The sequence below is a fragment of the Temnothorax nylanderi genome, unplaced genomic scaffold, assembly GCF_030848795.1.
Source record: "Temnothorax nylanderi isolate EJ_2023f unplaced genomic scaffold, tnyl_v1.0 TNYL_tig0014_pilon, whole genome shotgun sequence".
NCBI lineage: Eukaryota > Metazoa > Arthropoda > Insecta > Hymenoptera > Formicidae > Temnothorax > Temnothorax nylanderi.
The window spans coordinates 1996781-2018731 of record NW_027249076.1 but is presented as its reverse complement, the minus strand read 5'-3'; the positions used below and the strand labels follow the sequence as shown (position 1 = coordinate 2018731).

Genomic DNA, 21951 nt, shown 5'->3' with positions numbered 1-21951 from the left:
TATTGCGAGAAACAATTGAATATCTGATAATATCTAAAATTTTATTTTGTTTTCTAGAAAGAAAACTTAATCTGATATTGACATTTTTCTAAGAAATTTTGACGGGATTAATATAGCACAAAAACTTATTGTAAATAAATATAAAATATATGTGACTGAGATCAACTCACGTAACACATCGTGTATGATTCGCCTTCACGATCTATCACGAAATAAACGTGATTCGGTAGGACGGGCAGTTTCTTCATCGAAAGACGAAATATAGCCACATAAATCGTTCTCCGACGTCGCTCGGACAATAAGAAATTCTGCTCCGCGCACTAAACGTCGTCGCTCGACGACGATCGCACCCCTTCGGATTACTGTACATTCGTGGCGACGTGGTAGACATTCAACGAGGGCGAATGCGTCTACGTGTGCTGAAATATAATGGCGGACCGTGTGTATAATAGTTATTTATGTGTCGCGGAATGCGTTCGCAGTACGAGGTATCGGACGTCGATCCTGCGCACCGAGAGTGGATGCCCCGATATATCGATTCAGTCTCTCTTTCTCTCTCTCTCTCTCTCTCTCTCTCTCTCTCTCTCTCTCTCTCTCTCTCTCTCTCTCTCTCTCTCTCTCTCTCTCTCTCTCTCTCTCTCTCTCTCTCTCTCTCTCTCTCTCTCTCTCTCTCTCTCTCTCTCTCTCTCTCTCTCTCTCTCTCTCTTTCGGTCAGTAAATGGCGAGATTTATCATTGACATATTTATAATACTGCCCGCATTTCGCTAGCTGCAAGTATCGCTGCCGCGAGACATCGATACTTATGTATTTTATACATTATTGCCTTGGCAAGAAGCAGCAAATGTTTTAGCAGCTTACCTGTTATTTTTTCCACATAGAAACGTTGACCGCACATATTTATAAAATATGCCAGGATATTTTATAATTATATTATATAAAATGTCCAAAAAATGATTTTAATTTTGATTAAAACTGATCCCCATTTTATTATTACGTCGCGAATATTATAATCTTGAGTTTTATATTCATTGTCGTAAAGAATAATCTCATTAGTTGCAGAATTTATTAAAAGCGGTGCACGTCGCCTACCTCTTGTCGATAGATCTCGACAAAAGTGGATCGTACCGCACATCGTTAAAAAATTCATTAAAGATCGAATTGGAGAAGTCTGCAAATTTAATGGCCGTACGTTTTATAATGCTCGTTCAAAGAACTCTTTTGCTCTATCACAATAAATGGTGCGTAGGAAATCACATGGAATGTTGATAAAGGGACTACGACTACAAGGGGCTATGATTACAAGGGTATCCATAATACTCGATATGCCACGGAATTTTTGCTTTTGCCACGATCGATATCGGAAATGTATCGGTACATGGACGATTCAATCATGCGAGCGTGAATACGCTTCCTCTTCGGGCGGCTTTTGTGCCAATTCTTTTTTGCGGCTAGTTCAAAAAGAGTATCGAACCTGCATCAGCGGACAGGCAACTGTAACAACTGTTGAACAGTTGTTGCCGCTGAACCTGGCGCTGTGAGAAAGAATACTGGAAAATGCGAGAGCAAATTTCAGCAACAATGGATAGAAAAATCGGCATACATGTAGTTGTTGTTTGTGTCCTTTCGCGATATGATATTAAATTTCGGGATGATATGTTAACGAAATATTCAAGGTAATAAATTAAAAAGAAAATATATTATATTTTTATTTATTTATAAGTTTCTTATAATTATTTCAATTATAATTATTTTACAAGACTACGATTTGATATTCTTACAAAATATGTAGTACATATAGTATATTAGGATATACATAAGAGAAAAATAGTCTCTTATATTTTAATACAGAATGTTATAGACACAAAAATGTAAATGAAGAAAAATATAGATGTATTTAAAATTAATTTTTATAATTAATTTTATAATCGTGCTCAGTTCTGTTCTGTCGCTTATGTCAGTAATATTCACACGCGGCGGACATGTGATAGGCACTAATTAATGATTGAAAATGCTTATCTGTCTCGTTATTGACAGTGAGTATATCAGATGAACGTCACGAAAAACACGGGGCGTTAAGCGAGCAAAGTAAAAGGGACGAGAAAGATCAATAACGAACGGTTACTTGCTTCCAACTTGGCGTCGTATGTCTACACCCTGCAGGATGAACTTTTCTATTCCCTTTTCGGACCCTCGCGTGGCCGTCTCAAAGTACACCCGCCGACCCCCTGATTGCGGACATCTGAGTTTAAATTGATCCCAAGTATGTTTACAGTCGCTGCAAACATACCGGATCCTCATGGATCCTCTCCGCGCGTTCGTATAGACTCGTCTTATCGATCTCTTTTTTCGTAAAGTGCCTGCGACCTTGTTCCGTTTGGCTTTAAAAACTCAATTTTATCTTTCTCATGTGGTATAGTTAAAGCGAAAAACTATAAAAATATCGAAACTTTTTCTTTATTCAAACTCAGAATAATAATTCTTCAGAATATTATTTCTTATTTCTTGAAGTACTTAACTTGATATTTTTATTATTTTATTTAATATTGATTTTTTATATCTAATTTTGTCTGATTAAAAAAAATTACAATTAGCACTTGACTGTTAGTGTTGATTAATAAGAAATTTTCAACATACACATTTTTTAATTACTATCACTATTACATATCACGTATTATGATATTTCGATCGTAGTCAAGGAAAAAGCATAAGATGTATAAAAACTAGATGGAGGAAGGTACGTAGAATATGCTGCAAATGCGTCATGGCAATTGGTCTCTCTATGCATATCATTTTAAAGCACGTCCTTAATGCCATAAGCAGCGGCACGTAGCTAACAGGTGTTGCGTTTTCTTTTGCGCACAAGCGAACTTTGATACTTACCGTGGAAATTTATCGAGTACCTCGTCGACATAATTTACGCCTGCTCGTTTTCGTTTCGAGACTTACCGTAACGTAGTCGTATACGCCTTCGAGTGCGGGAAGTGATTAATTACAGAAATATTCGTGTATTCGCGTTTACCCGAGTCCTAATTTATATTGCCCGTTCTCTTGACATTAAAACGTTAACCGTCAAATAAAATTTGTAAATATTTTATATCGTAGAGAGAAAGAGAGGGAGAGAGAGAGAGAGGGAGAGATAAATGAGATTTCAAGGCACAATGGATATGCAATGTGCGAGTAAAAGTATTTTAATCCGATTTTTACAATATAGTTTACACCGTTTTCAGCTTAAACGAGAAATACATGTAGGTTTGATTGAGAGAAAGCGGGCGGAAAGGTTCGCATAGCTACATTTATTGTTAACAGGTTACGAGGGGATGAGGAAGAGTGGTAACCGAACTGTCGCGGTCCGTATAGACGCCTAAATTTGCGTGAAATTGTGCACTCGGCCGCGATCACAGAGAGAGCAAAACGACATTTATTTCTATTGCACAATTTCGGGGCTGTCCCCTCCCCCCTCTCCCCCCCTGTTGTCGCGTTCTTCGGTCCGTCTGCAGCGATGGCGAAAGTGTCTCATCATGTCTGCTTAGAGCCATGACGATCCCGTGTCATTGCACAGCACCCAATGAATCGTGCAATTAATCTTCGATTCAGAGCCTCCCTTCCAGGCACGACCACTTCGGCAATTCAGGCTTCTATTCGGGGATTCGGTCGTGTAAAACGATGGGTAAAACGATGACAGTTGCAAAACCTTCGATCACGCAACGTTCGGAAGGAGTTCATCGAACGTTTTGTCCTGCTGCGCTTCACTTCTTTGTTGTCTGCTTCAGTCCCCTTCATCTTTCTCTTTTCTTGTTTTTAGTTGAACGTGAACTTTTTAACAGGTCACTTTGCTTTCATCAATATTCATTGTAGTTTATTCAAATTGGAATGTGATTCTTTTGTGTCTTTTTGAAGATAGAATTAGAAAAAAAATGTAATAAATTATATAATAATTTAACGTTAATTATAGAACCTGACCTATATTCAAGAGAGATTTTAATTATAACCGTTCAGTTTTATTGATTTACATCCAGTTCAATTCATTAAAAAATTTTGTAAAAGATAAATTTTTATCAATTTCAGATATTTTTTGTTACGCGTTGGATGTAAATACGTTATGCATTTTATGAACGGTGAAATATGTAAAAATTATTTTTTTGAATGCGTCAATTAAGACGTCAGAGTCATTACATATAAGTATATAAAATGACATATGTGCAAATTAATTAAAATGTTACTAACAGGCTGCAATGAGGAATGGAAAGTAAAGGTTTAAATTTTTTTTTCGGAGAAAGAGGGGGGACATTGAAATCAATGTTCAATACATGTTGCCGATCGATACTTTTCAATCAACGTGAGTATCGTAATGACTTTTGCTTAATTTTGTTTTTACGAGTGCAACATCTCTATGATGTTAGCATCCTACTTTTTAGAATTTCGATATAATTGATAGACCTCCTCCACGAAGAGAATTTTAAAGTTTCTGATTTCGAAAAGAAGTCTGGCGATTCTCTTAGGTTTAGGTGGAAATTTTTCAAGTTTCCGTGAGTTAAATTATTTTTCCGAATATCGGGCATTTTATCAGTCTCTCAAGAGTTCTGTTAAGAAATGTTGTAATTCAAATTGATTCTGATTGAAACGGAGAGAAGTTATTAGCCAATTTTCGTATAATAAAATTTGACATATTTTCGTATTTTTATTTTTCTATTTAATTGTCAGATGATGTATTGGAAACACATCGGAAACTTTATGACTCTTTAGGACTGAATTAAAATTCTATCAACTACATATCAAGTTTGGAGAAATGGACTATACTAATTTTATACAATTGAATATAACGTTTCTACTCATTTAATTTCTTATACAAAACATGATGTTCTCTTCAATCTGTATGTATGTAAAAATATCCTTTTAAAAGACACGTCGTTGCAACGATTGCTGATAACTGCGAATTGTGAATGAGATCTTATCGTTTGCAATTTGTTTCTTTGTACTATTATTTTTTATTATCCTCTTTGTTATTTCCGTCAAGTCCCATATCTTTTCAAATATCTTTTATTTAAACTATTTAAAGTATTGTTTTCTGAAATTAAAAAATTTTGTAAAATTTGGACATGAACTTGAAGCGTATAATTTTACATAATTGGTATTGTGTTAATATCGTTTATCGTTATGCGTGCTACACGTGCGTACATAATATTGCAATTTTTGATGAATATCTATCGAATTTACGTGTTACTATTATTACGCGGATTTTTTACTTTTTTGGACCATTCACGTGGTGAAACGAGGGAAAAGGGTACAAAGGGAAGGAACGATGCGGGTTCGAAGGACGAGGCAGTTGAAGTGGAACGAGGTACAGGACACTGTATGCCCGTCACGTTGAAATTTCGCCCACGTACCACTTTCCCGAAGTCTGCAACCGGGAAAAGGGAGAATGGCAGGGAAGAGCAGAACTGTCGAAGTTCGGTTTTATAAGGAGAGTCGCGTCTTAGGTTGCGACGGGATAGGGGGAGGGGGGAGCAGATGCCTCCTGAATATCTGTATTTCACGATGCAGACGGAAAAATATTCACAGGTGCATCCAGAGCGGCGCGGAGGAGAGATGGTTTCATTTACATTATGCACTCTCTCCTTTCTGTTACCTCCGTTTGTGCTTCAACGACTGCTCTTCTTTTATCCCTCTTACTTTGTCTCTTTATTTCTTGCTTTCTTTATCTTATTCTTGCTTTTGTCTAGTCTCCTGAGCTCAAGGTGCGTGTAACAGTTTTATTTTGCCATAATAATAATTGGATAAAATAGCATGGTGTGAATAATAGAACGATGTTGCTGTTCTCCAAAATATTTAATGCAAAGGGAAAGCTCGGAATCGCATAAATGATTTGACGAAGCGACGTAATCCGAAATAAAAAGAATTAAAACTGGGCCGACACTCAGTCTTCCATCATAAACAACGTTAAGTGCTCGGTAATGGACGAGTTAAATATTAAACAGGCTGATAATAAAAAAATGACGAAATATACAAACGACTCCAGCTCTTTGGGTATCGTAATGTTATTGGCATAATTACCGCATGAGCGGCAAGCGATTTTATGACAAATTTATCGGAATCGTATAATGATCGGATTATAATTAGCAGTTTCGATGAAAACGGCTTTTCAGCGGATTGAGCAGCCTGCAGGCATCGCGCAGCTAATAAAAATCAATAATCCAGTAAACTCCAGGGATACAATAATCAGTAGGGCACAGTTTCTGTTATATCACACATGAATATAAACTTTTGTTGTACACTGTCATCTCGTTACGTCGGTTTTTACAGTTTTTATACTTTGGCTTAAAATATTAACTTATCGACTCACAACTGTTCATTATTTTGCACAATTTATGACTGTATTATATATTTTGAATTGAACTTTAAGCCGTATCTATCTTCCTGTATTATAGAGACTCGGAAGGAATCATTCTGGATGAGTTGCAAAATTTAATACGCTGACTCTGTGTTTTCTGTTACTTTTTAATATCACGTTTATGTACCGAAATTCTGCGTTGCCACTGATTTAGAAACTCTGCAGTAATTTATGCAGACATTCGCATTAAACAGGTTCCAGGCGACGTGATTATTTGTCGAATATGCGACGAATGCAAATATGCTACATTTATGTGTCGAGTTTTACTGCATTGTCATATACAATTAGAACGTCGTTAACATACATTCATTCACATGACACCGGTGGCGTCGTATCGCATTTGAACATATCGTCTGAAACCGCTATTGGAGCACATTCTTTTTCAAACAATTCGTTAATTTTTGAATTCGATAACTTGAATACACAAAAATCTGTCGTAAAACAATTGACTAAATCATCTCGTTAAGTATTAACGAGTCATTCAGCGACGCATTTATTTTACGTAACGTTATATTTTAAACGCAACTGGTGTACCGACGTAATTGCAATGCCGAGTAGAGCCAGGGACCATACGAATAACTTCAGTCTCGATAACCCCGTTACCTAACCGGCCGATTCCATTATGCCGGGAATTACTATTATTCGCACCGTTGTTGCCACAGTGACCGGATGGCCGACAGTTTCGCGAGGGAACGAAACGACACGCCTCGTTTGTCTCGAAAATACACGTCGTTTGGTCACGTAATTCGTCCTTTTGACGTAGCCTGTCACGCGATCCGACCGCATGAGCGTGCGTTTCACACCGAAATCCCGGCGAAATATTATTCACCGCCATAATAATTCCACTTTGCAATGATATTACATACGACGGGCGACAATGGCATGGTGGTCGTCGCTTCGTGACAATGACAGGCCGTTTTCGAATATCGCGCCGGCTGCGAAAGACTTGTTGCCTTAATTGAATTTGTTTCGTTTTCTGATATCGAGTACCGCGATTGGAAAGAAATAAAGAGAGAGAGAGAGAGAGAGAGAGAGAGAGAGAGAGAAAGTAAAAAAAAAAGAATTGTATATAAATTAAGAGAACGCGATATGATTATATTGCGTTTTCTTGATTTATAATATATTTTTTCTGGCCATTTTTACTTAGATAATCGAAATTTGATAATGTGCTGTTTTAACTTGATAATGTGTTGTTAAAGAGAAGCCTCACAGCCATTTAATATTATTGTTCACTAACACAACAGCAAGTCTTGTATTGACAAGAATTAATTATTCGCAGCGTGTATATGGTGAAGATGGCACTTGTCGTGTATTACTCTTGGCGTAGATAATTGCGATTTGCAATTAACGCTGTAGTCAAACTTGTTTAGAATGGATTATGATTAACGGGGAGCGTCAGCATTTGCAAATCGGTCGATGTCTTTCGCGAAACTCGCGCGAAAGTTCTCTGCAAGCTTAAACACTGGCAAGTTGCATGAGCAGAAGAGAAAGGGACATTACTCTCCGGCTGTGATGTTATATGTCTCTGGACGACTGTCAAATGCATAATGCGCTTACAAGTGCACACCCGGCGCGGCTGTTAATGTATTGCACTTCGGAATGAAGCATAGTTCTTGTCTAATTCAATACAAATGTCACACTCCTCGTCTACTTTAATACGATAATTGATATCTGTTCTGCCTATACATTTCTAATAAACTTAAGATATTGTCATACATACAGAGAGTATAAATTATAATATAACAATTTTTGTATGTACCTTTTGATCGAAATCAATTGTACACAATTTTAAAATATAATTTTGAAATAATAATAAATTAACACACACAAGTATATATATATTATGTGCAATATCTGAAGAAAAAATACTTACAAAAACTTTATGAGGAAAATCTTATGTCGTTTCTCTTATGCCAATACTATGAATGTGCGATTCGATTTTTGGAAATTCACAATTTTAGATAATTCTGTGAGATCAACATTTTTGAAAATTTTTTGCAGATATCAGTTTTTACTTCAGATTTAAATTTAACTATAAAATAATTTTTGATTGCCTCCTCCTTCTCCTCCTTTAGTCATAAAATCACATCCATGGTTTTGGCATAAGAGGGACGTAGTTATTTCAACATTTTGTTGAAAATAGAACATACGTCGATACACGCGTGTTCAGTTAATATATGAAGAAAATAAGTATGATGGAACGAGGAATGTCAGGAAGAGAAATGCAGTATGGCGAAATGGGGGATACACCAATATGGTTGACAACGTAACCCTCTGTGAGATATCGTAGAGACAATTCAGATAGACAGATACTCTTGATCATGGTTTCTTTTGATCGTAGTCGATGTTTACTCCATTTATTGGATGGACGAGATCGTAAAGCCGAGTCGAGTGGAAGCTCTGAAATGGTTGGTAGTCAAAAATCGTTCGATATTTGTCATCGATAAACCGATTGTCGTTTGGGTTACTGTAGAATGCGAAAGTCAAACGTTGATTTACGTGAAACAGATTCTTTGAATCTTTATAGAGTGTCGCGTGACACTGATACTCCGCAATTTGTCATTTGGCGCTGCGTCATTATACATAATTTCTTCGTAATTGAATCTCTTATAATTTATATGCATACGTTTCTTATATGTATACCTTTTCGGCCTCACAATTGTATCGAAGGAAGTGTACTCAGATATTAAATCAACATTCTTTTTGAGATTACTGTCTAGCCATGCAATTACATCCATTTACCGGATGCAGACTGCCAATTTTGATTGCTGTCCATTTACAAGTCCATTAAACTTATATTGCCATTGCCAATTTTAATTTCTTTCCAATGTATTTTAGTCTTTGTCAAGCTGTCACCACCCAGAACGGAAACGCTGAATTAAAAAGGATTTATCTTCAATTAATTAATTAATTAATTGAAACAAATGTGCTATTATTATTTTAAAAACAGACATAGTCTAAAATATCGACAATTTAATGTGATTAATTTTATTAAAATTTATTAAAATATGTAATTATTTCTCTTTTTACAGAGATATCTTTATTTTTCTTAAATATAACTTCAATATTCTTTTATGATGAAATATAATGTAGAATTAAAACATTTAATATAACTTTGTTATTACAATTGGCAAATCAATTAGAGAAGCGTGAAAATTCATTTCGATAAAGACTTCGTTCGTGGCAAGTGCAAATGGACTTCACACAATCGATCTGGAGAGTATCGCCTTCCAATTGTATTCAGAATTATCGCGTGTACATTTATATATTATTTAAATCGAATATTGATCTGAGTCTTAATCAACACATTGGTGCCGAGCGCAATTATCGATGCCGGGTCTTCGAATTCTTAAACGAATGTCGAGCTAGCCACAGAAAAAAAGTTCATGAATGTCGGATTTTCTAACATTGATTTGCGAGTACAATCAACATCGTGTTTAACGTCATGTAACCATTGAAAGTAGGTAAATCACAAAGTATTTTAGAATTTAATAACTGAAGTTGAGAATTGACTGTGTGTGTGTCGACAGTTGTGATTTCTACGTTCTAAATTGAGAAAACGTGATGTTCTCTCTTTCTTTCTCTCTTTTCAGAAAAATAACGATATATATTGGAAAGAAGATAAATTATAAAATATATTCTGGAAAGAAAATATTAGCTGCTACGAAAAATGTAATTCAAAATACAAAATATATCCTACTTATAAAAGTAATACTGTATATTATTTGTATTGTATATTTGGATACATATTTATGTTAAATATATGTAAATACTATTCAACTTTGCCCATACTGTAGTGTAATTATAGTGATATTAAAAGGTAATGTTTCTCAAACAGGGTAAGTTAATGCGTTAAGTTCGAAGCAAGTTTGGACCAGTTTGCAATAACGGTTGTGTTTCTGTCGTTTACTTATCGCGAAGATGATACATCGTTACAGTGATTTAATTGATGAATCAGTTATACCGAAGGCTGTCTCGTTTAGATCGGACATGTGAAATTAATTGCTGATTCGAAAACGCTCGTTAGCTATGTTGATTACCACTAATGCGGAGTACGCTTGATTTCTAAAATGACAGATAACGTAACAAGATGTAGTGCACGCTCTTACTCGTTCTCTTCATTAAGAAAATAAAAGAATGCTGCTTCAGTGTTAAGATATTATTGGTGCATTTTGAATTTCTGAAGTATAACCGATTTGAAATAAAAGGGGATTCGGAAAGATTAGGTTTCACACGCAGAGATATAATATAAAATATTCGTTTTAATTTTTCTTTTATTTTTATTTCATGAGATATTTGATTGAATAGAATTTTAATTAAACATTTTTAGTGTAAAAAAATTAAGAAGAATTAACAAAAATAATTGGCATGTTATCAAAAATTTTTGTTAAGAAATCATCGATATTAAATTTGCTAAAAAAAAAACCTGTGGAAAAGAAAATAAGCGATGTTAGACAATTGTCGTGAAAGTTTTTATGCAATCGTTCCTTCGAGACTGGGCAGAAAATAAGGACTAGAAAATATCTTCAGGTGTTCGGAATTACATTTCCCCCCATAACGACTTATCCCTCCCGTATAATGCCAAAGGGAATAGAATTTTCTCTGTAATATATTACGAATATCGCCGCCTATATAAGAACCCAGGTCATTATACTGTCTTCATCGCATTTTGTAGCAATGTAGTAGATATAATTCGAAAAAGATTGAATTCAGTTTTTCCGTATTCTCAATGATATCCATCAAACAAAACCAATAATGCATGATACTTAATTTTATCAAATAATTTGTTTAATGCAAAATTACATAATAATGTTTTAAAAATTGTCTTTTTTTTAAGATTTATTTATTCTTTGTGCTCATTGAACGAAGTTTGTAGATAACTTTTAACAACACCGTGTATATAGAATTTGCTAGTAGTTCCTTTTCTTGTAGCGATCGAGAGAGACGATCAAAACGTGATCCAACTTGAGTACCGTGAATTGCATTGACATTGTTACGTGTAAAAGTTGGAGCTGCTTATTTATTGCTGGCTCATAACGCACATATCTCCGATACAATCTCGGGCCGGACGGGAGGAAAAAGCTGCATGTGCTCGATACAGTTACGTAGAAGAAGGCTTTACGTGCTTACGGCGCGTTAAACTTTCAATGGTTCGACTACTTTTACCATTGAGAAAGGTGCATCCAGCTTCCGTAGCGAAAGGCGAGGCAGAATTTGCTGGCTTTACGCGCCTCGCTGGTCACTTAAGCGGAAGATATCTACCACGGAATTTTCGTTTTGAATATATAGCGACTCCTCCAACTTTCGACTCTAACCGGTTTCGATCTACATAGGCAATAAGATCGTAAAGCGAAACTGAGGTTGTCTTACGACACTTTCCAAAAGAAGTCAAGAAAAGTTGTACAATGTACAGTGTGATGTCGTGCATTGTCCATTAAAAATTTTTGGTCAATCGTAAAATTTATGAACATACGCGGTCAGGAAAGACAAACAGGTCGAAACTATTTCAAGCGAACAAGACCTCTATTTGACGTAGACATTTAGTATTAAAGCGCCGGATATATCGATATATTAATTATGACATTTAAATATTTGCACTGTTAACAAACCAAGTCGCGTTCGTGCCGTTTATAGTTTGCTTGGGTATAATCGTCACATCACGTATTTCGGGCGAGCTAATCGCGGATTTTTTAATAAGCCCTCGGCAAATACGCGCGGCGCGGAATGATTGGTTCTTGAAATGTAATCCACTTCAGAGGCAGACGTCACGATTCATTTGAAATATCAACCGCGAGTTTCCATTATGAAATCGTTTACTCTTGCATAGGAGTTGGTTAACGATACAAACAGCCAGGTAGATATTCCGGGCGAATCAAATGTAAACCGTTCTTATGCATATATTCGTCTTCACTCGCTTCATAATCCATCAGATTTAATTTACTATCACCAGCTTGAGCGAAACGGTGGGTACGATACACGTTATTCCTACCTGAGATTGTACATCTCAAAAATATCTCAAAAATATTGCGCGCTAAAAATAACGTGAGCATGGATTATAATAATAATTCTTCATAATTATACGTACAAGAATATATTTTAAAATAATGTAATTTGTAATTAAATTCTCATCGACGAAACATTTGAATAACTTTTACCAGCGTACAAGTTACTCAAGTATTTCAAAGATTTTACCGTGGTGGCCTTGAAGACGATACTATCGATCGAATGGCATAGATAGGGGGTTGTTACGCACATCCACATGCGATAGGGCTTAGATTCTAATAATGCGAGATACGAGTGGGATGTTATACGACGTAACACTTCAGGGATTTCGTGATATGAGCTTGAAGCCTTTTTCGAATACACAAACATTGAACGCCTCACCTTCTTTTCCTCCTCTTCCCGTTCGGCGGGTTCTGTCTGCTTTGGGGGCGGAATATAGGGTCTTTGAAAACGGGATCGAAGATAAAGTTCCGTCGGTGCTCCTGAAATATTTTCACCGTCGATTACATTCAAAAAGACCGATGGATGTTTATGGACGTGACGTCTCGCAAAGCGGTGTGCGTGTAGCGATTTCTCATATTTCCCGCGCGATAGCGTTTGCTGCTTTCGTGTAATCATACACGTGTTGAAAGACGATGTATGTGATATGACAGTCCGGAAAATATTCATTTTACTTGTTTCATAAGAGACGATGACGTCGTTTGATATATATCAGATTGTCGACAAACATATTTAACAATGTGAGAAATTTAATATGAATTTTAGTTATTCATTACATGTATGATATATCGAGATTACAGCTATTGTAGCTAATATCTAATAATTTTATTCATGAAACTGTATTGAAGGATGAACTATTTGTTGATTATGATTTTCCAATAATCTGAAATGTATGAATTACCAAATTGATCGGAAAATTGCATAATTTTGGTAGCTCCTGATTGTACATATGAGATTTTCGTGATAGTATATTACTATATTGTGTGTTATATCAATACAACAGTGAATAATCGCAGGCGCGACACATGAAATATGTCGAAAATCCGCTTAAAATGTACACGTCATTGAATCATTTCGGAATAAAAATGTCAGAAATTATGGTTGCTTTTTCGATTAATTTAATAAATCGACTTTAAAAGCTTTTTTCAAAACCTTTCCAAAACCAATTGATGTTTTAAGTATTTATTAATAGAGCATTAGCCTTTTAGCAGGGTAAAAAATATCACATCTAATATATGGACATGTTTTCCTGAGCCTAGGCTGAAGTTTAGAAAGAAGGGAGTCGGTTTACAGATTATCGTCTGCTATAAATTTTCTCTATGGAAAAAAAAGTTAAGAGGATACTGTATATAAGAAAAGCATCTAAACTCTTTTAAAGCAGCTCAGTCTTATTTCAGTTCCTTTTATGACTGAAGGATGAAAGCAGAAGCTTGTAATAGAAAATCGATTTATTCTTTTGATTTTTTACGCAAGATATTGAGAAGGCAACAACAATTTCTCTTCTTTTTTCTCTCTCTCTCTCTCTCTTTCTCTCTTTTCATCCTAAATATGATACGTTTACGCTATGTCTCTAGTTTAAAAAGCCAGATCAAATTTTTGAAATCAAAAATATCCACTGTATAGCGAATTATTTCACTGTTGTTCTGTTCGGAATGTATGACACTGGTGGAAGTAAGTCACGATAACGGAGTAAATTTAAAACTCACAATAGAAACGTTTCCCCTATCTTGACGGATGAAAAGAGGTACACAGCAAAGAAACTGCAAAGGGGTGAACTCGGAAGGGGTAAAATAAACGGCCACTAAAAGCGAATTTGTCGTGAACGACAGATTTCTCGTGTGACTTGATAGCCCGAAGACGACAACATTATCTCGAATCAATTTACGAGTTGTTGCCGTCACCCCTCGGCCCAGATAAGACCGTCGGGGTGTGCGCTGTGAGTGTACACTAATAATACATCCGTCGGTGTCATTAGTCCCCGGTAACCGTGGTAATTATGGGTAAGTCTCCTGTTTCCGGAAAATAGCGGAGTGTAACATCCACAGAGATGTGATAACGCGAGCGACCTATATTTCAACGTTATTGATTATTGACGTAACAATATAGGGTAAACTCGGGTAAGATGGCCATACAGGAAAGATGGCCAACCTATGTTCTTTCAATCTAGCTCGCCATGAAACATCGAATGAATATCGAAAGTATTAAAATATAAAAAGGGAATATTTTTACATATGTCATATATCAAATAAGATATTTCCTTTTTCTATAACAAAAATAAAATAAATAAATGCATTTATATAGTAAAAAGATAATTATTTTAAAATAAGTAAAATTATTGTAAAATAAGTTTTTTAAAATAATTAACATATAATTTATTAGGGTTATTGTTTTGTTATGTTATATAAATTTCTATATTTTAATTGTCACTGTATGATATAATAATTCTATTATTTTTACGTCATTTGTACAAAAAGTATGACGTAAATGCGTAAAAATAATTTATATTTTTATGATTTTTTAAAATGGAGTTAATAATTCAACGCCGGTTATTATCGCCTCGGTGGTTTCTGTAAGCTTATCATATTAAATTAATCTCAAATGCATATTCATACGGTGAACTTGCTATTCGGGTCAAAATGCGAGTTTTTATATATTGATCGATGTACTTTAATACACATTTATATCGATTAAATACACGCATTTAAATTAAGATGCTGCTCCACATCTTTCGAGGATAAATGTGATAAATCAGATTGTGCAATATTTCTGCCATTTTTCTTCTTTTGAACGCAAAGCTTTTCTTTCATATTAGGTAATTGTTTAATCGACTAAAATCACGTTTGCGAATCGAAACACTTATACAATTTTTACAAAGACATTCAAGAGAGTGAGAGAAAGAGAGAGAGAAAGAGAGAGAGAGAGAGAGAGAGAGAGAGAGAGAGAGAGAGAGAGAGAGAGAGAGAGAGAGAGAGAGAGAGAGAGAGAGAGAGAGAGAGAGAGAGAGAGAGAGAGAGAGAGAGAGAGAGAGAGAGAGAGAATAATGCACCGGTTACTCGCAAGAACATCGTTAAAAGTCGAAAAGTTTTGCCGAGGGAAAATAAAATAATGTTTGGCGACGTTTAATCTACGTCGCGGTCGCGCGCTCGCGCCCGATGGCGAATCACAGTAATTACTTTCTTCCGCGCAGGAGAGTTACGGTATTTACATAGTAATTGCTGCCGCGAAAATCACGCGAGAATGCGGCAGCTGACGCGCCGCGAACTCGCACTCGTGACGCACCGCCGTTGGTGGTGAATCGTGACGGGATCATCGGCCCGGCTATTTTGCAACGGCCGTGACGCGAAAGCCGCGGTCGCCGTGTAAACAAACGAAACTGCCGGCCCGAATTAATTGAAACTCCGTCGAGATGTGTGCGCGCACGTACGAGTATTCGTTCAGCCACTCTGGGATTTTCGCGCGTCGCATCGCTCGCCTGGAAACACTCAACTCGGAGTCTTGTCACCGTTCTATCTCCGTTATTAATAACTCTTTTCCTTCTCTCTTTGTGTAATTTTTTAATCAGGTGAAATTAAAGGCTCGTCGGAGCTAAAAAGTTATATACCAGATAATAATTAAAAAACATTTGAAAATTAGTTGCATAATGATAATTGCATGCATAATTTCTTATCATAAATTTGAATAAAACGAAATTAATTACAACAGAGTATGAATCACGCGTCACGCGTTATTTGTTCAAAATCAAAAAGAGTATACTGCTCTCGAATTCAACGCAGTTGAGGTATCTCAACTTCGAGAATGGCTGTAAATTTAACGAAATATCGGCGACAGCGAACTCGCCGATGCGATGTGACGAAACCATCGGCTGCAACCATCTCGCAGCGACGCGGGCGGCACGAATGCCATAGTCACCGTGTAAATAGACGAAATTGTACGCCAGAATTAATTGAAACTCCGAGTGAAATGTGTATGCACGTGTACGAATTGATCGACTCATGGTGCGTGAGTAGATTTCATCTTTTCGTCTATTTTTTCTTATACTTGAAACAAGTGCATGACGTGGGAAGGATGAAAGGAAGATTGTGCAAGATGTGCAATCTTAAATAGAGATCTCTATATTGAAGAATATAAGACTTCTGTGTTTTGTTACATACAGACTTTATTTAGCTTCGAACAGGTTTGATTTTCACAGAATTTTATTACAAAGTTAATTACAAAAATATCGTATTATAATTCGATATTTAAGAACAAATTTATTAAAGAATTTGTAGATGTGCGAAGAACGTAGTAATTTCTACCTATTTACATCTCGAAGGTTATCCATTTTTCTCTGCGGGAGATATTTTCTTATGACTATATGGATGCCGTTTCTTCGGCGATACGTTAAGACTACAACTGGGAAAATTTCTTCCGTCGGCGTCGATTGTCCCGTGATCGCACGTGATAGCGATCGACGGTAAGATTATCCTTAACGAGCTGTCCGTGAATGTTGGGATCGTGCACCCCTATTTTTGCCGCGAATGTTCTCAGTGATACTAGAGGTGATACCCTCTTGTTTGTACATCAGCTTTGTAAGACAGAGGGCTATTCCAAGGAAATAGAAGTACTGAATTCTCTTCTATTAGTAGTATCTCTTCACGATGTCCTGGAAATTGCGATTCCTAGTTTTAAGGAGAAATTCTTCGATGAATATAGAATGAAATCTATTGCAAAAAATCTCTTGTTAAAGGCTTTTACTGCAAATTTTTATTATTTAATACTATCTTAATATTATTTTAATATACATATGTGTCTGGTAATGTCTCTTGTAATTCAATTTTAGATTTGAACCTTCGAGTTATGTCTCTTGGTAATTAAATCTCGAATTAGAACTTTCAAATTATTAAGATAATTATTGCATTGTTGATAGATTCAGTTATCTTCACGGTCGTTTCATGTAATAGCTTCATAAGGTAATATAGTTGTGCACATCTAAATTTTAAGGATCACTGAGCTCGCTTGATATTTTGCAATTAATGTGCCGCAATGAACAAATTCCATCTAAATTTTCCACGAAATTAATTAAGCCGCTTGCCAAGTTTAACAAATTTCATCGTACAAAATGTCAAGATTGGTGAAAATGCTTGGAACGTTGCAAGTCGTGAAATATATATGAGATCAGATTATCGCTGTCTATTCTAAACTCTTCGCGAACTCCACTCCGCGAACGGTAATCTTGATCCGCCTTAAGTATTTAAACTTTTCGCAAAACTCTCCGCGGGCTCTGAAGCCCGCTTTCGTAGATTTTTACAGTGTTCGAACATTCCCGAAATTTTTACGAACCCGAACAATGGGATTCTTCTGTTGAACTTTCCTGGGTATTCAAATATCAAGTAGAACCATAGCGTCGTGATGGAAGTACAAGGTCTGCAGCAGTTTTTTGCGACTGTCGGAGTATCCGTATCCACCCAATTTCATCCGGCGTCCTTTCAATCCTTTCGTTCCTCTCTATCTGCGGTAATTTCAATTCAACGTCGTCGAATCGAAAGACTCGATCGAAGTGACTTCGAAATGTGTCGTGCACGCTCCTCTCTCTCTCTCTCTCTCTCTCTCTCTCTCTCTCTCTATATATATATATATATATATATATATATATATGCACATATAGTTAGAATTGTATGAGAACTTGCACACGATGCATGGTCGAATCTGGTCTTACGAAAATGGGAGCCTTTCCCAAACGAGAATTGCAGTCAGTATCGTAACCAGTCGCCTTTCTTTATTCATATCTCGCTATTGCGAAGTTGAATGAATAATGTTCGACGAATCGCTTCGCGAAATTATATGGCTTACTTGCAAAAAATTTTTGTATTTTTTGCGGAAGTATTATAAAGAAAATTTTATCACTGACGGGTCTTGATGTAAAAATATTTTTGCACTTTGTTTGTTTATCTTTATTTGAATAGGAAAGCATATTCCGAACAATTAAATGGATAATTTCGCCGATTTAAAAAAGATATTTAAAAGAGAAGATGTATATCGCGTTTACTGAATCCATATTGAATGTGTGTATCGCATTCTTTCCCCTTCAGCTGAAAGTTAAATCCTATCCGCCCCCATATTAAATTAAGGTGAAATGCACTTCCGTCATCCCTTTACATCCACCCGTCTGTACGCTACAGGAAAAGAATGCGCTCGTAGGATACAAGGTTCCATCCATTAGTACACTACCTCGTACGGCGGACGTACGGTAAAATTGACTGTTGATTCGAGCGGAAAAGCATCTATCACATTCAAACGGATTTTCTCTTCCCGCCTCGTTTTGTCTCTCGATTTTATCGAAATCTGGCCAGAGGTGACGTTGTGAAAGGTCGAATTTTATGGTACACTTCGAATAATATTTCCGTAAATCGGAAATGTGCGACCTTTGCCGTTCGCGCAATCAAATTTTACCGAAATGAACATCGGTTTAGTCTCATCGTCCATTAAATAGGTGGCTTATAAAAATACTGTTTATGTCTAACACACAAAAAATGAATATCTGCATTTATTTCCCGCTCATTAATGATGCTATGGCAACTATTTTTTTCTCAGCGACTTGTTTGAAACTATGTTCAAATATTTTTTTGTATACTTTTTAACGTTCTATATCTGGTTTTTCTTTTACGCGACACGTGTAGTAAAATAATTAAAAATTGCTACGTATGTCAATTGATTTATTGTTATAATATTAAATAGTAATAATATTTATTTTTTAAAATCTTAAAATATGAAAGTATAATTATTGCCAAATACACATGGATTACAAAATGAAGATAAAGAGATAAAATACAAAATTAGATGACAAATAATCTTGTTAAATAGTTTTATTTTAATTGAGAAGACGAAATTCTCTCTCTCTCTCTCTCTCTCTCTCTCTCTCTCTCTTTTTCTTTCTCTATACGTTTCAAAATTTTTTCTGTTAATAATATGCGAAATACCTAAAAAATATCCTAATTAATGTACATATACATAGTTAATGGTGACACGGTTTATATATTTGTAACGTTGAATATTATTGACCTTTTCGTAACTTGAAAATTATCTCCTAAAAATATTCGTATCTATACAAATGACTGCATTTATTTCCGGTATCCACTGGCGTAATGCTAATTTTTTAGGCGAGTACACACAAATTAAATAATAATAGTATTAAATAAGTAAAAAGCAACATAATCAGAAGACGCCTCGCCCTAAGTACTATTCGTGAAAGAACTATCGCGTATCTTTTCTAAAGTGAAATTAGTACTTACGAAATTTGTTTTCTACTGATAAAATTAAAGTTGTTGTTATTTATTAAAATATTTTAGATTTTTATATTTTATGCATGGAAGAGTATTCGTGTTGCGCACTGCTCGATCATGAATAATCACTCGTAGTGCAGGTGTAAATATATGCACTGTGGCGAAAGTTTAAACGGCTACCAGGGATTTCATTAAAAATGTCTGAATTCCTGAATATATTTGTCTTCTCGCATCTCAATTGTTCATCAATATACAGATTTGCTATAAATAGGTGAAATCATCCTTTAAGCCCGCGGCTCTATTCGGACATTAAATTTCAAATGCGCGTTTGATGCGCACGTGCGGACACACCGCGACGCGTCAGCTCGATTATGACTGCTCGTAACATGTGCATCCGTGCTTACACGTGTGTGTACACTTTCGACCAAAAGTTGAAACGTTTCTAATAATCTAGGAGATAAATGAGACTAATTAAAGTGGGCAAATTAAAAGATATGGCTTATCTATACGGGAATTTTAGTGTGATGTTTTTTCTGAAATGTGATTATTCACGAAATAAAAAAGAAAGCAAGATTTTGCGATAGAGAAAAACCGTCTTGACTCTTGTTAAAAAATCGTAAAAAATTCAGACACGTATATGCGATAGTTTTTGCTATAAAATTAAAAGCACAAGTTTATCGATCTTGATTTAAAAAATCAAACGTCTTATATTTCATAGAACAAGAATATAATATATTTATATTATAATTTTATATTTCTCTTTTCAATAGGCTTTTTAATACATTGTACGTTTTCGTTTGTAAAAAATACGTAAAAACGCTGATTGCTTTGATTCATCTCAGCCTGTTAAGGATGATCCGTGCTTTTGACTAACGTTGCGTATGGAAGTCACGGGTCTACCAGTCATGCTCTACCATTTGCCGGTTTTTGGAAATTTTTCGTGCGTGCTCGGAATATACATAGGGATGTGACTCCGTCGCCTCCGAAAAAGAGAGCTGAGGAGATGCATGCGTGCGTGCGTGCGTGCGAGCGTGCGTGCGAGTTAGGCTATCGCTATACGAAATGGCAATAAAACGAAGCGGTCCCGTGTTTAAAATGTGAGCGTTCCGGAACGTAAATCGCGTCGGACTATACCGGGGATCGTTTTACGTGCGATGAAATGCGTATAGCGAATCGCGAATTGCAAATTTGCGGATATTACCTTCCGCGATTTGTGAAAACAAATCGTTATTTGTCTCCGTGATAGTTTCTGTTTCTTCGATTTGGTTCGTTCGCGTATGCGAAAAATAAATAGTGGCTATTCGAGATCGTAGTAAAACAACAGCAGGTTATTTCGTTGAACATTCGTAAACATTCTATGTTGTTCAGTCGATCGGTACTACGGTATAATCTTCTCTAGTCATCGAGAAACCATGCTCTCGAGGCGATATATTTTCAAATAATTTATTGGGTTTTGTGACGATTTTTTTTTGTATAAATTGGAATTTTATCGAAGCTAAATAACTTTATAATGTTAAACTATTTAAAACATTTTATTTTGTTGGTTTTTTTTTGAAAATATAATTTTACGAATTATTCGTAAAATATATTTCGTTTATTTTCTCAAATTTAATTATAAAAGAATTGCATAGTCGCATAGTGATATAACGAAGTCGGAGCACTATGTTGCTTTTGTAACCACGAATTGTGTGGCTTAACCCATTGTGTTTATAAATGCTAGCTGCAGCTTTCAGCGTTAATAAATTTAGAACGAACATTGTTGGTACATATAAAGAAGACTCGGATTTAGATGTAAAATATTAAATGACATAAAAAACAGATCTATATGTATAAAAAATATTATGGTAGTTTAAAAGAAATCAATCTCATTTAAGAAATCCTCCGTAAATAAGAGACTACGTGACGAGTATTTCGCAAATGGATGTTTATTTTCATTCTGAAACTTGCTCTTTACTTTTGTGCGTTGTTCTTAACAATCCGGCGTAGGTAAATGCACATCATAAATGTCTTCAATTAGCAGTCCCGCGATGCGATTTTTGCTTTTAGGTGTTGAAAATAACTCGCATTATTTACATTGGCACGCGCTCGCTTGTTCAGCCACGCGCGTCACAGAGGAGACGAAAGCGACGCACCGTTGCACACACACAAAGCACTTTGCATTGTGTGAGGGTTGCGTCCCAGAAGGAATCGCGATTCCGCATTCACCCTCTTCGCGTATCCGCCCCTCGATGATGTTCTCTGTTTCTGCCAGCCGGTGTCTTCCTAAGCTACCCCTTTCATTCGCCTTGCGCTTACAAGAC

At 35.9% G+C, this 21951-nt stretch overlaps 1 long non-coding RNA gene across 5 annotated transcripts in view; it reads left to right on the top strand.

Annotated features, from left to right (window-relative positions):
- The window catches only part of LOC139768173 (uncharacterized), a 114516-nt gene that overhangs the window by 63669 nt on the left and 28896 nt on the right, over positions 1–21951 (top strand). The gene's annotated exons all lie outside the window — the stretch shown is intronic.